Here is a 6,211-nt window from a genome sequence, read left to right on the forward strand (position 1 = left end):
TTTTATTAAGGCAAAGCAGCCTTGTAGCGAAATGGTTTAAGCAGCTGCATTGTGGGGAAGCACAAAGAAGTTATTATTGTGTCTGTTTAGGGGGGTCGGATGGAGGGGGGAGATATTCGGCTGCTGTTGATGCCGATTGTTGACTTGCCATCTGCCAGATAGGGAGAAGAAAAAAATGACAGCTCCAGCAGGGTGTTCAAGAGGTTGTTTGGAGAGACGCATAAACATGTGCAGATGTCGAACTGAATAATGGCAAGAACTTGAGACGGTTTATGATGCTGCTGTTGTGTGTGCATATACAGAATGAATGTATGTGGAGATTTGGTTAGGAGGAGGGTACATATTAATTATCATTGTCCCCACCGCCTCCTTTACTTCTGTTAATTAGTTCAGGAGTTTAATATCTTCCTTCTCTCCATTGTTTGTTCCCAAAAAGAGCCTTTTCTTTCAGCAGAGAAAACTTTTGATTTCTCCATGTGGTGGATTAAAAAAAAGAAAGAAGTCTTGATAAATTTGGTACTTGCGGAAGTAGGAAAACTAACGCAGTTATTTCAGTCTTAGACATGTGGAGGACAGGTGCTACACAAGTTCCTACGTAGCTTTGTCTACCTCAGGACTGATACATTGCATGCCCTGCTATTGCATCCTGAGCTTTTCTTATGCAGAAAGTGCTAATTGGTGATTGTCTGCTATTGTATAATAGGCAAGTAAATGCTAGGGGTTAGAATGAGATTAGCAACTAATTTTCTCTTTCACTTGATCTTATTTTCAGTTCTTTCTCCGAAGGCAAGGAGCCGGTCAGGCATAACTTGTGTATTTTCCTGTTTGATGGTTCCACATAAAATAAAACAAAATTTGGATCACTGTTTCTTATTCTAAAATCCTTTCTTATTTCTTGTTTAGTGATTTCTACTCAATATGTGTTTCCAGATTAATGTGAAAAAATGTGAAAATCGATACAAATGTGGATGGAAATTAAACTTGCCCAGAAAGGCCAAAGGAAAGCATTATCTGATCCAGGTGATCTCTTATTTTAAGGATATAGAAGGAAACTTTTTTTTTTTTCCCCCCCATAAATGTTATGTGCAAATTCAGCACTCTGATATCTGCATTGAACTGAGAAGTGGGAAATGAAATTGTGGTTGAGGAGCGCTGTGGCTGCAGATTGTAAACTTGTCTTCTGTAATCATGATATCATCAATCATCAGTATATATCATGAATTGTTGGTTAGTCACAGCATGACTTCAGTATTATCTGAGTGAAACTAACCACTGTTTACTCTGAATATGTGAAAAAAAGCAAACTTCTTGCTGTCCTTCATCTTAGGTCTAATATGCATCAGGTTTGTAGGTCATTGATGACAATAGCTACATGTGAAACATTTGTTGTCAACTTTTGTCATCATCTTGGCTGAGCAGAAAAAGTCAATTCTGGATTATGTCTTCAACTGAAAATTCAGGTGTGACTGCCACCTACTCAAGTAGGATTTCTGCATCTGAGTCTAGGCACAGATCAGTGGCACTGCAGTTGGTGAACTGCTTTTTGCCTTCTAGCTGAGTTGTTGGTTCTTCTACGGAGCTGTTCCATTTGCCTTCATGTGTCATGGCTGGTGTGAAACCTGAAGTACTGTGGGCAATGTTGCATTGTTGTTTATCATAATGTCATGCACCCAAAGAGTTTCCAAGTAAATCCTGAAGTGTACAGCAGTAACAAAACTGTTCTTTCAGCTCAAGCAGTTTAAGGAGTGTTTCTGTGTGTCTTAAACTGATTGTTTGCAAAAGATGTGGACTAAATGATAAAGTGAGAAGGTTTATTTTAATGGTGTGCTTGAGGGGAAAAAAAAATTTCAGATGAATAATATTTGTGCTAGTTTTTTGGCACCTGACAGGGGCTTGGGCTAGGTGCATATCTAGTGAAAAGCATAATGTTTAGAGGACATACTTTAAAATTACTGAGATATGCCAATTGTAAAAGTGAGACACTTTGCTTTGCAAAAACATGTTTGCAAGTATACCTGTTTTAAGAGCGGAAAGACAAAATTTCTGACAGCACATTAATCTGTTGAAGAAACTCGGCTCGATGATAATGCCTCTGTCAAACTTTATCATATTCTTTTTTGTAAACAGTGGAAAGTTTAAGATTTCTTGTGTAAGCTATAGTTGGCAGTTTTATGCAAAAAATTGTAAGTAAAGAATACTGAGATGATGTTTAATTCCACCTAGCTATGTGTAAAAATCATGTACATTCTATCATTTAATATATATGTTTTTACCTATACATGTATTAAATCAAAGCTGCTGTAGCTGAGTGCCTTTCTGGTGTAATTTGTGGATGAATATTTGTATATTTGTCTTACTCTTGAAATATTTACAAAATCTAAGAAAAGTTATTTTGGTCTTCTAATAACTGAGGGGAAAAAAAGGAAAGTTGCATGTTTTCAGTTATATACCACTTGATGATGATAGTCCTACCTAAGAAATCATAAATATTTACTAGTATTGAGAACTTGCGACTTTATATCAATTAAAAAATCCAGTGAGACAATATTTAATTTTTTTTTCTTCTTGCAGTTATTATAAATGCATCTTAGTTCTATTAAAAACTGGCAAACTGCTCTAAGAAGCAACAAATGTAGCATTTTGGGTTCAAGTATTATAAAGCTGTAAGCAAGAGAGAAATGTATAAAATGTGCACAGTGTCCTTAAATGTTTCTAGGATGTTGACCTTGGTTTTCCATTCCTGAACAGCAGACATTTAGAAAATATTGATCTCCTTTGTTGTTCACGGATGTTGATGTAATCCAGTACTGTGCTATTCCAGACAGTGCTAATATCCACTTCTCTTTAATTTATTTGTTGTTCTAATTCTTATCCTTTAAGAATGGAAGGGAAGTGAGAGTGATGTTGAAACTGGCAGATTTTTCTTCCTGTTGGCTCAAAGTGGACATTGTAAAGGTCAATTCTCAATTTGTCAGGATGTCAGCTAACTTCATATTTCTGGTACAATTTTTTAAAAGGACAAAATCTTCTGCATGCTAAAATTGAGTATGCATTGTCAACATTTATTTTCCATGAGATGCCAGAACGCATCAGTAATTTTGGATGCCCGTTTTGAAAACTGCATTGTCATTTGCATAGTGGCATGTCTGTCTGTTACTGAGTATTTTCCTCTAAATTTTTATATATTTTAAATAAAAAATTATTGATGCAGTGGGAAAGCTTTGAATGAACAACAGAAGCTGAAGCAGGGTTGCGTTTATACAGGACAGAACACTGACTTACTCCAGTAGTCCTTGTGAGAAGATGAGGGTTGAGCGGTGATGTAAGCCCTAGTGAACCCCTCACTCGAACACTTGTAGGTTGCATTCAAAGCCTGAGAGGAACCATACCCTGCAATAGAAGAAGAGAGGCTTCTCCCATTGGGAGGCTTGGTTCTTCCTGCAGCTGTAGATGCAGAGAAGCATGCTGAGATCATGGACAGTTGCTTGATGGCTTCACCCTTGTGAGATTCCACCTCTGCTTGGAACTTTCTGCTTTACCTGTGGCAGCTTTTGGTTTTGAGCATAACCTGCTGCTGCTTAAGAAAAAATAGCCCTCTTGTTTGTTGCTCTTCAGTGCCCTTTGGCTGCCATGAGGGAGAAGGTTGTCTTGCTTTCTTCTTCTCTTGCTCAGCTGAGTAATTTCTAGGGTGTGTTGCTGAGCCTGCTTGATGCATTCTGCAAAATTTGAACATCTGTGCAGTTTTCATTGCTTTCTGACCACGTGGCTGTGAAAAGCAGAACATACAATCTTCTTAACTACATTGGGCTGCGGCGATGTCACGAGAAAGTTCAAGCGTCCTCAAGTGTCCCTATCTTAGCAAGGCATTCTGCTTACATGGACATCCAAACCTTGTGTTTGGAAACCTTGTTCCCCAGTTTGTGGGAGGCGTCATGGAAGCTTAGCTCTGGTATAGGCTAATGCCCACACACAGCTTGAAATGTTGCCCATTCCCTCCTTGTGACTGAAAAAATTCATTTGTCTAACGTAAGTACAGATGTGCTTAAAATGTCATTTAATGTTACTGGGAGCTGCGGGAAAACAGTATAAATAAGTAATCACAGTCTCACAGTGTAAGAGACAGAATCAAAGACTTAGGTCCAAATTCCTCTTTTCTTTGCAGTGCTGGAAAATTTTTAGGAGGGAGTACATAATAAAAATAGTTTTTCAAATGCTAATGCATGTTGGGTAAAACCGTGTGATTTAATGTTTTTGATGTGCAGTAAGATTCTGTTAAAGCTTTTGCAGAATGATATAGTTACATATTATGCTATATTGGAGAGCTTATACTGAAGACAGGTATATTTTTTAATTTAAAGAAGCATTTCTTTTTTACAGTAGCTTTGAACTGTATTGGATATTTGTTGTCATGAAATCACAGGTAGGTAAATATTAAACAGGAGTGTTTTACATGTGCTGGTGCCTACTGACTTAGTCACACAGCCTGCTGCTGCTTTTAATCGTGCGTTAGGTAACACTGCCCTCAGAGGGCCAAGGTAAGTAAATTCAATCTCAAAACCACTGGCACTGCTTCTGGTATTTCACTTGACCCGGCATTCATTAAGGTTGTTTCTTTTAAAAGAAAACCTGCATATGCATATGATTAATTTTATTTTTTATAATTCCGCTTAACGTTCTTAAACATTCAGTTTGTTCCTAACTATTAATTAAATGCTAGTACAGGGGAACTACAGTCTAATTTAACACAGAGGTGCCTCTGAACAAACAACAAAAAAAAGCCGACACAATGAGGAGAACAGTATTTGTGTATTATCTTTGTTAAAGCCACTGTAGTAAATTGATGACACAGACAAGAGGCAGATTTTTTTTGTGTTCTCTACTTGGAGGGTTTTTTTTCCCCCCTTCCCTTAAATCTCACTTATGTCTGTGTGGCAGCTGTTGCTTCTTTTAAGCAAGCAAGTTTTTGAACTCAGGTTTCTGTTGCTTATCAGCTCTGTATGTTAAAGACATTTCCTTCACACCTCTAAAACCATTTACATATTAAAAAATGTAGACATTTTGCAAAAGTGCTCTTTTAAAGCTTGCTTAGTTTTTTAATAATAAGATTAATTCATCACTAAAAAAGTTTTTAAGACATTCTACGTTTCTGTATACTCAGAGTTACAAATGGATGAGACTGAAAATAGCAACTGTTGAATCTGAGGTGAAGTGTGTGTTTGAAGAGATGCTTTGAATCCTGAGGTGAAACGAAACAATGACAAACTCGTAGTGATGTGCTTATCCAGCGTGGATGTGGTGAACACTCGTGATTTCCTAGATAACTCTTCTTTGTGGAGATCCTCAGTAGTATTAGAGCTACAGACATTGCATTTCTAGAATAAACATGTTTTCTGAAACAAGAAGGCCAGATTCTCGTGACTGTCAAAGGCAAACAATTTATTAAGGTTGCAGTTGGCAAGTACAGAGCTCGCCAAAAGGGTTGTGTTCTAAACAAACCTTCATTAAGTGTTATTTGTTAACGTTGTTATCCACTGTATTATTAAATACAACATTAATTAAAAAGTTGCATTTTATGAGTGTGGATTTTGCATGAAGATCAGATTGTATTTTCATGTGTGTCAGGAGTGCTGTGACGTCATATTTCCTCTTTGGGATGTGCTCTACCATAGTTATTAAAAAAGCGTACCCTCACAACCCAAAACAGGTTCTCATTTTGTATTTTGTGTATCATGTGCATGCATTTATTTTGTGTGTATCTGAGATACATACTCTACTGCTACTTTTCTCAAGCAGCTTTAAAAACTGATTGGAATTAAAGATGTGTATGTATTACTCGGCTTTCTTTGCTGCAGTGGTTGAAATTAGAAGCCTCTTCTTACAGTCTAATAAACATATTCTAAGAAAACATGGTTTTCAACTTAGTAGGGTGTAAATTTAAGCAAATAATAATTTAGCTTACATTAACTCAGCAGGAAGTTGGGTACAAACTGATTAATTCTCTATGGTGGATCCAGTGCTTTTTCAAGTGCTGCTGCTATGTTTCATTAGGTTTCTAGGGTGTCTTGGGTTTTGGACGGCCTATGTGGACTTCTCCTTTCTCATAGAATTTCTTTTCACTTGAGTTAAGGAATTTCCAGATGTAGACTTCCTGTTTCTTCTCCCTCCTCTCTTCTTCCTTTCCCCCTTCCCCTTTTTTCCCTTTTTCCCTTTT

The sequence above is a fragment of the Meleagris gallopavo genome, chromosome 2 (assembly GCF_000146605.3).
Source record: "Meleagris gallopavo isolate NT-WF06-2002-E0010 breed Aviagen turkey brand Nicholas breeding stock chromosome 2, Turkey_5.1, whole genome shotgun sequence".
Classification (NCBI taxonomy): domain Eukaryota; kingdom Metazoa; phylum Chordata; class Aves; order Galliformes; family Phasianidae; genus Meleagris; species Meleagris gallopavo.